Raw genomic sequence first — 9,241 nt, forward strand, 5'->3', positions numbered from 1 at the left:
AAAAAGTTCAGAGGCTTGAAGAAAAGCAAAAGGCAACAGCAAGCTTACATTTTGACAAATGTGAGAAATAATTTTCTGTTTTTTTTGGGGGGACAGCATATGTGTGTAGGCATCCCATACTTTTCCCATTTTTACCAATATTCAACCAAATTAAAAAGTCATGATTACAATGATTACTGTATTACTTAAACTAGTTGTGGCTTTTCCTAAGGGGCTAATTAAAGCTCAATCTTACGAAATTTCAACAAAACAAATTTAAGAAAGCCTATATAATCAATTACTATTCTTATTGCAATTAATCTGGCCAAATTAAAACTGAATACAGTAGACAGTCTTAATTTGGCTATCTTTGATAAAAATAAGGGTGACTTTTAGAGGAAAAATTGTGTTTCAATAAAATCTATAATACAGTTATAGATACTAAACTCTAGTTTGATTTTTTCCCCCTACAAACTCAATTGAATCATGAATTTATCTAGTTTTCTCCCAAATCAATGTTTCCTCTTTCTCCCATCCTTTGACTTGAAATTATTGAAAACTACTGATGCAGTGTAAGTCATACAGAATTTATCTGAACACCTAATGACGTCACTAGATATTTAAATTGCAGATTGTAACTGCTTACTTTCATTCCACCAAAAGCCTTACATCTGGAAATCTTCCTGATAATCTAATAAACTCAGAAACTAGTTTATAACTTGCTCTGATCATTAACCTTTGTTTTTTCTTATGTCTTCACAGGCATCCATCCCCCTTATTAAATACCTGGTTGCTTGTGTACACAAAATAGTCTCACTCTACATCATTGCCTCCTGAAGTGAGACTCAATTGCACTGAGTTGACTTATTTTCAGGACTACATAATTAAGTCACTAAAATATAGAGCAATCTACCACTTCACTTCTGGAATATAAACTTTTATTCTTTAAAAGGGTAGGACTACTGATTCCTCTTTCCTGCCCAAGAGATTCATACAGGAAAAAGCTACCTCAAAAGGATCTTAGAATATACCCCTTAACCTAATTTGAATTAAATACAATTTTTTTAAAGGCTTCAGGCCTTTAAAAAGGAAGGGAGAGTGTATGTTAGGAGGAGGGAAGGAAGGAGGGGGAAAAAAGAAAGAAGGGAAAGCAGAGATTGAAAGAGGCCAAGAGAGATAAAGCTTGAAAGGAGAAATATTAAAAGGGAGAGGGAAAGGGAGAGAAAGAGGGAGGGAAGAGTAAGTAATAGGACTGTGCCACACCTTGTCCAGGAAAGCCCCCTCCAACAACTCAACCTGGGACACTGTAAAGTCAGTCAGTCAGTACCTCCCTCTCTTATCACTTGGTTCTTACCTCTCCTCAGATCTTCGATTACTATAATTCTCCTTATTTTTAGGCCATGCCTTTTTTTTTTTTTTTTTTTTAATCCTCACCCAAGGACATGCTCTTTGATCTTAAGAGGGAGAAGAAGGGAGGGAATGTGAGAAACATTGACAATGATCAGTTGCCTCTCCCACACACCAGGACTGGGAACCAGAGCAGCAAGCAGCCCAGGCATGTACTCCAACAGGGAATGAAACCTGTGACCTTTTGGTTTACAGGATGAAACTCCAACCAACTGACCCACACCGGTCACAGCTAGGCCATGCCTTTCAAACCTTCATGTCCACTTCATTACCTCTAGGATACAACAATTCCACATCGAGATGACAATACTTCAGGGATTCTGACCCATCCCTACTTTGGAAGAATCTGCTAACAGCCGCTCTGTTTCAATCTCAAATCCCATTCCCTTGTCTCCCCTAGATCAGGCAGAGAGAGACTTCCATGCCCTACACAGGCAAGGGACCATGACCTTTGTCAGTAGGAAGCAGTTATTAAAAACAATCTCTGCTCTCTCATCACCCCTAAAAGACTTCAGGGATGCAAGTCTCTAAGGGGGGAATGAGACAGGCCAGGAGCCCAGACAAATGAAATGGGAAAACAGACAAATAGCTGAACAAACTGGTCAAGCAATTTAGAGCCAGTTGCAGGTCACGTCACTAGAGATAACATCTAGGCTTTAGTTGTATTTCAGCTCCAGGCCTAGAAAAGTAGCAAAACCAGGTAGGCAACCCCAGGCCCAGTTGCAATGACTAATGAATGACCCACTATCCTGGCACTGACCAATCAACAGAGATCACAACCCTGAAAGGGCACACCTGGAGAACTGAGGAATACTCTGCTGAAACCCTCCCCTGAGACCTCCCCTAAGATTCCCTACTGCAAAAGAGATATAAACCCTCGGACAAAGGACCCAGTGTGCACTCTCCCTGTGGGGAGCATACCAGCACTTTCCCCACCTCCTTTCCCCCACAGGTATGCACCTCCTGAACTGTCCCCATGAGACTTGCAAACCAGGGGAGAAATGGGCAGTGGCAGCCCATCCTGGGTTAATCCACTGAACCTGTCTCCAAAGCCGTCTTTTCTCTGTCTTCCCAGAGAGCCAAAGCAGCCCTGCCTCAGCTCATTTCTTTCCTACAACATTTTGAAAGAGCCAAAGCAGCCTTGCCTATGTCTCTCCTGTTGCTTCTATGTTAAACCCTTCCTTTTTCACTGTCCCCAGCTTTTAATAAACACACCCTCAAAGTCACGTGGACTCAGTTCTGAAATCATTCCAGGTCAAAGTCAAGAACTCCCACACTGCCAGCTGACCCTAGGGAAACCCACTCAGGGCCAGGTCCCCTTTCTGGTAACAGGCATCCCGGACTTTTCCCATTTTTCCCAATGTTCAACCAAATTAAGAAGTCAGGATTGCAATGATTACTGAATTTCTTCAACTAGTTGGGGGTATTTCCAGGTAAATGAGTTTTTTGGTAATTTTAGCATGAAAGTTTTCACAAATTGTAGAGGTCAAATATAAAACACATTATTTTGGCCATGGCAGGTGGGGTTGAGGTTCATTTGATATTTTAAATTCCATTTTCACAAGTCAAAATTTAGAAATAGTCCACAAAGTTATGTCCTAGATTGTCTGTTCTTCAGCATGGCACGAGCAGCCAGCCAGCAGAACACCTCCGCAACCTTAAGTATTCCTTTCTATCCTGTGCAGAAGTTTTTTCCTTATTCACTCACTGGTTACTAATGCTGTACAATTTCCATCTTGATAGAACTATGGTAACCTAAAAAACAAACCAAAAACCTAAAAAATATAAAGCTGGTAATTTGAACACCATCTACATTTTAAACAATGGTTGGGAATTCATAATCTATCCAGTAATAAAATCAAGTTAGCTCGTTTTTGAGGTAAACAAGTTTTAGTAACCTGATGTGATGCTTCCTAGTGGCTTTAGCAAGGGGTTGAATCAGTCTAAAATGGCAAAAACAAACTGCAATAAATTGAAAAGAAAAATAAAGAGCCAATTGTTAAAGACTTAATGAATTGACTTTCATAAACATAGTTTTACATTGCATCGATTCAAAATCCTATTCCTCTTGCTGGCAAGAAGGATAATCAGCAATCCTTACCATTAAAAATTTGTGGAATGTTTATAAATGCATCATTTTATTTTACAAATTGGTAATTAAACATCAAATAATTTTCATTGCTGAAGCAGAACTCATTTTCATGGTTTGTAAGTACATTTCCTAGCTTACTAAAAATTTAAAATGCAAGTCACATTCCAGTATGAACTGGAGGTATTTTCTAAGAAGTTATTTTTAACACAAATATGCAACTGGAAAGCAGTCCATTACAAACGACTCATGGCAACAGAAAAGCATAGAAATTCTAATGGTTTTAGTTTGGGCACTTACATTTTTGTCGTTATTTTCAGACTGTCATAGTGTTACCAAACAGCGGGTCCTGCTGCCCGCCGCCACCCTCTAGGCGAAATTCCAGAGGCAACGGTTTGGTGGTAAAGGAAAGCAGTCTTTATTCAAAAGCAGTTACTTAAGACTGTCAAGTCACAGCTTTTACCAATCAAGGCTAAACTCTTCCTCTTAACACCTGGGTTCTATGTTTTCCCTTGTTAGCTTCCTTGTTAATTTCTGTAGGGTTCATTTACAAACTAAAACAACATAATACACAAAAGCTACATAATTCTGGAAGAATAGCAAGCTTCTCCCTCAGAGCCTATTACCTCTAGAACACACAAAGAACAAACCTTGCCACCCTCTGCCAGGCCAGCCCGATCCTAAGTGTGCCTGGAGTTCCTTCCCATGCAAAATACCATCTCTCGGGAAATGCAGGCAGCTACAGCACCATCATCCAGGCATCCTCAAGGAAGAAAAGCTTGAGAGCCAGAGCCAGCCAGTCCAGGAACCTGAGAGAGAGCCACCTCAGGAGCCAGAAAGACTCGAGCAAAAAGGCCAGACCTCTTTTTATTACGATTGGCTTCGGAGGCATTCAGTTTCTCAGCCAATCCCGCCCTAGACTGCTTTCCAGAGCTTCAGCAAACTCCTCCTACGGCCCCTCCTACTTCTCTCCAGGGATCTTACTCAGATCTCTCTGTAACAATAGGTCAACTAAAAGTGGGCAACAAAGCAACAGGCCAAATCTCTCCTTTCACTTTATGGTAGGAGTTGTATTACTATGACAATAAACTCAAGTATTACTATAATTTAGCTACATGAAAACATAAGTGTGATCTAAATTTATCATTTAATGATACATACAGAGCTAAAAAGGTCAATTTGGATTTATTTCAGTGAAAGGCTGGGAAAACAAAGCTGAATAAAATTCAATAACCAGGACTGTCCCTCAAATAAAAAACAAGACTTTCTTGTGGTTTTGACATAATTACAGGTATATCTTAGTAGAACATATTATTAAGGTTATCCCAACCCTCAGACAGGGAGAAGAATTTTCATGATCACTGATGCAGAAGAGCAAGGTGGTAAAAATGCATGTTAAGTTGATTTTTAAGCATAAAGATACAGACATTGTCAACAGTAGTGGCTTCATTTATGGAGCCCAACATACTAGGTACAGTAGTAAGGGCTTTCCTAGTGTTAACCCTTCCTCACAAATCTGAAATACTATTACCAATGTTTTAGCCCTGGCTGGTGTGGCTCAGTGGATTGAGCACTGGCCTGCGAACAGAAAGGTTGCCAAGTTGAAATCCCAGTCAGGGCACATGCCTGGGCTATGGGCCAGGTCCGCAGTAGGGGGCATGAGAGAGGCAACCAATTGATGTTTCTCTCCCTCTCTTTCTCCCTCCTTTCCCCTCTCTCCAAAAATAAATAAATAGAATCTTTAAAAAATAATTACCAGTATTTTACAGAGGAGCAAACAAAGGCTTAGTAACTTTCTAAGGACAAAACTGATAAGCAGCAAAGCAAGATTCAAACCCAGGCAGTCTGATTCCAGAATCAATCTTCAGCCACTCTGCCCTTCTGAGAATGAAAATGTCAGAAAATAGGTTATTAGTAAGGCAGAAATTTCTTAGAGCAAAGGTAAGTGTATATTTGGAAAGATTTGCATGTAAATTAGTAAAGTGTGTACATTTTTTGAAGTCTCTTATAAGTAAATAGCCATTTGTAAACTTTAAGACACAAATGAAAATACCAAGTAAACTTGTTTTATTTGATGCTATGTATATACATTTGTTTTAACTGAAATTTTGTGAGACTTTTCTGTCATGAGACTATATAATTTATATTGAACTACCAGAATATTTTATATGGCATGAGTCATAAAATATTTGTTTCTTCATACAATATGCCTAAACGCAGTAATCTCAATGTTGAAGACCTGTGCATCTTAATCTGAGGTCTGTAGAACCCTATGGGTCTTCTGATAATAATATAAAAAATAAGTATGAAGACATAGACATAATAAGGATTTCCACCAGTAAGGATGCCTTTCCTCTTGGGGCGGGATCATCCATTACATCTTTTAAAACAGTAAGGAAATTGCAGAAAATCAAGGTACACACATATCAGCTGAAGGGTTTCACACTCCCTGCCTTTCCTATTATATGAAATGACAATAAACAGGCTGGTATTTCTTGCATCACTTCTACCAGAAATGAAATCTGAACCCCTTAACTGATTTCCAAAGTCAGAAATTATGGGCCTATGAACATATCCAATAACAACTCTTACCTCCATGGTGCCACTGAGAAGCAAATTTCCCTAATTCTATTATAAAACCATAAAAATCAAGCAGACATGATTCCTAAATTATGCAAATATACAGACATTGCATATTCTCCTCCCATGGTGCAGATATGGGACCTTTCTCTCGAAAGAGGCTCACAAAACTTTGCCGTATGTTACTTAAGAAACATAGACCTCAGTCACAGGAATGCACTCACTCCTGCCTTCCCCAAGAAGGAAAAACCTTTATGCAGTGGTGTCAGAGGAGCCTCAGGTACCAGATAGGGGATTTTCTTACTCAGTTTCTGCTGAATTCTCTCTCTTACAAGCAGGTACTGTTGTGTAACTTCTTGATCCAACTGCTATATACCAAGAAATGCATTGCTTAGGCCAGCAATTTTCAACCTTTTTCAGCTCATGGCACACATAAATTATTGTACTAAAATTTCTGGGGCACACCAAAAACATCTAGTCTATTTTTTGCCAGTCTGACCAAAAAATAGGTATAATTTTGACTGATTTACCAAGGGAAAAAAGAAAAAGTAATAGTAATTACCCTTTTTGCTCCAAAGTGACTTTAAAAAAAAAAAAAAAATCAGGTGCCTATACATGTATATAAGGATTTCTGCTACCAAGAATTAACCAGTCAGATGCAACCTTATTATGGGACATGACCAATAAGATACAACTCTATTACATGACCTATACATTTACGGTTCAAGACAGGGTATTTACACTGGAGGGCTACTGTTGTATTGGCTGTTGTCATTTTTTTAAATTCGACAGGCTAAGGGAAAAAGAGGTCAGTGCCCCTGTGCATATTTTATTTTAAAAATTCTTGCAGTATACCAGTTGAAAAGTTTTAGGCTAATGAGAGAACCCATTAAGCCAAGTAAAGCTAAAAAATGTAACAGGCTGTTCAAATTATTTCAAATGAAAAGTAATGAAATAATTGCAAACAGTAGCATAGGCATGCCAAACTCAAAAGAACTGTGTCACATTACATTAACTTATATCATGTTTGCACAAGACTAATGTTAAGCCATTGCTCAAGCTAGTCATGACCTTGAACCTATGCACCCGATATATGTAACGATATTTAAGAAAAGTTTGTTTGTATCTCTCAGATCAGCTTCAACCTCTGCAGGTTTTAATGTTATCAAAGGAAATGTGCTATACATCTCAGCTTACAATATACCTGTATTACAGAAAAGAGGTCAGTAGAGAGGGATAGGGATGGGTTAGCAATTATTCAACACTAAGCACAAGTAAATTGACACCTACCCCTAATGACAAATGGTGGGAAAAAACTGTCATAACAAAATTTGACATCATATCAAAACCTACTTTACAAAAATAACAAGCCATCGACTACACAACTGATCTAGAAGTAAAATTTAAATTAATTCCCCCAACACCTGATACAAATTCATTCCTGTTAACCTATGGTTCAAAAGCAAAGAAAGTATACGTTAGGTTCAATCTTCATGCAATGGCTTAACCTTCAGATTAAGAAAATTGGAATTTAGAGCAGAATTTTGAAAATGACTCCGTTTCTAATCCAGTTAATGCTAGTGATGAACAGTCATCTAGATTTGAACTGTGATTATGCCTTTCTTGTTTTGTATATAACTTACTTGCTTTTATTAATAATTATTGCTAAGTTTTAAGGAAGACCAAAACTCATTTACATTCATTTAGCCATGGTCCTAACAGTTATTAGATTATTCGAATTCCTTGGTTGCTCTTTGTATTCAAATACTAAAACAGTTACTTTATTATATACAAGGTCTGTTCAGAAGGTATCCATCATGCACATGAAAAAAGACATTTATTAAAGAATATATAAAAATACAAGAAATATTGTATAAAGGACTATGACACCTCAAACCCCTTCAACACAGGCACCTTGAGCCCTCACACAGTTCTCCCAAACGCCATAGGCTGCCCCATTGTATTTTCCTGAATCTCATCGACAATCTGAAATCTCTTCGCTTTCAAAGGTGATTTTAGTTTTGGGAATATCCATTAGTTGCAGGGCACCAAATCTGGGCTGGAGGGAGGCTGAGTCACCTGGGTGACTTGCACAAGACATGACGCATGAGTGGAAGTGTTATTGTGATGAAGCTGCCAATCACCAGTTGCCCATAGCTGTGGCCTTCTGAATCAGCTGAATAGTTTCCATGAAGGAATGTTCAACCTTAACACAAAATTTGATGTGGATTCGTTGATCTACTCGCTCAGTCATTTTGAATGCGATGGCCACACAGTGCACATGCTCACTCAATGGCATCTACCGCCCCCACTGACTGGAACAATGAAGTCGTCACTGTTCTCTCATGTGCATCCCAACCCACTCTCCTTGGCTGCCAGGTTACATCGATGTCATGCAAACCATTCTCATTTTATTAACAATGACTGGACTTTTTCTGGACAGACCTCGTACACAACAAATGGAAATTCCTTCACATTTATTTTAAATGCTTTGTTCCATTTTTTATTGAAATATTTGCTTGTATGTACTAGACCTACCTGCAAAAGGCATTCACTCAATTTTATTTTATATTATGGTTTACTTTTAGATTCCCTACTTTAATATGCATGAGACTTTAGATGTAGTAAATGTACTGGTTTTGTTACCTTCTGTGTAATAGTATTTGCTATTTATATTACATTTCTTTTTAGCTATGTGACAATATCCTTTTATTCAAGGTTAATACTGCATATCAGAACTTAGGATTTCTCATGTTATATATATATTTTTGTGATCTTTTAAATATTTTTTAATGTCTTTTGATTATAATGTTACATTTGTCCCAATTTCCGTTCCCTCTGCTCCCCTCCACCCGGTGGCCGCCCTCCCTCCAGTTGTCCCCCCCTTTTAGACCATGTCCATTAGTTGTGCATATAGTTCTTCTCCTCTGTCTATTCCATTCCCTCGTACCATGATCCTTAATTCCTATATCATCTCCCTCCCTCTCCCCGTCCCCCCTCTCTGTTGACCTCCCCACAATATGTTCCCCATACCTATAGTTCTTTTTCCACTCTCGTTGCCTGTTTAGTTTGCCTTTGTTTCAATTCCCTAGCTTCTGTTGTTGTTTCTTGTGATGCAGTTTTCATTTTAGATTTCATAGTTTTGATCCTCCTTTTCCTAAATCAGTCCCTTTAACATCTCATATA

The sequence above is a fragment of the Furipterus horrens genome, unplaced genomic scaffold (genome assembly GCF_987537825.1).
Source record: "Furipterus horrens unplaced genomic scaffold, mFurHor1.1.pri manual_scaffold_3, whole genome shotgun sequence".
Classification (NCBI taxonomy): domain Eukaryota; kingdom Metazoa; phylum Chordata; class Mammalia; order Chiroptera; family Furipteridae; genus Furipterus; species Furipterus horrens.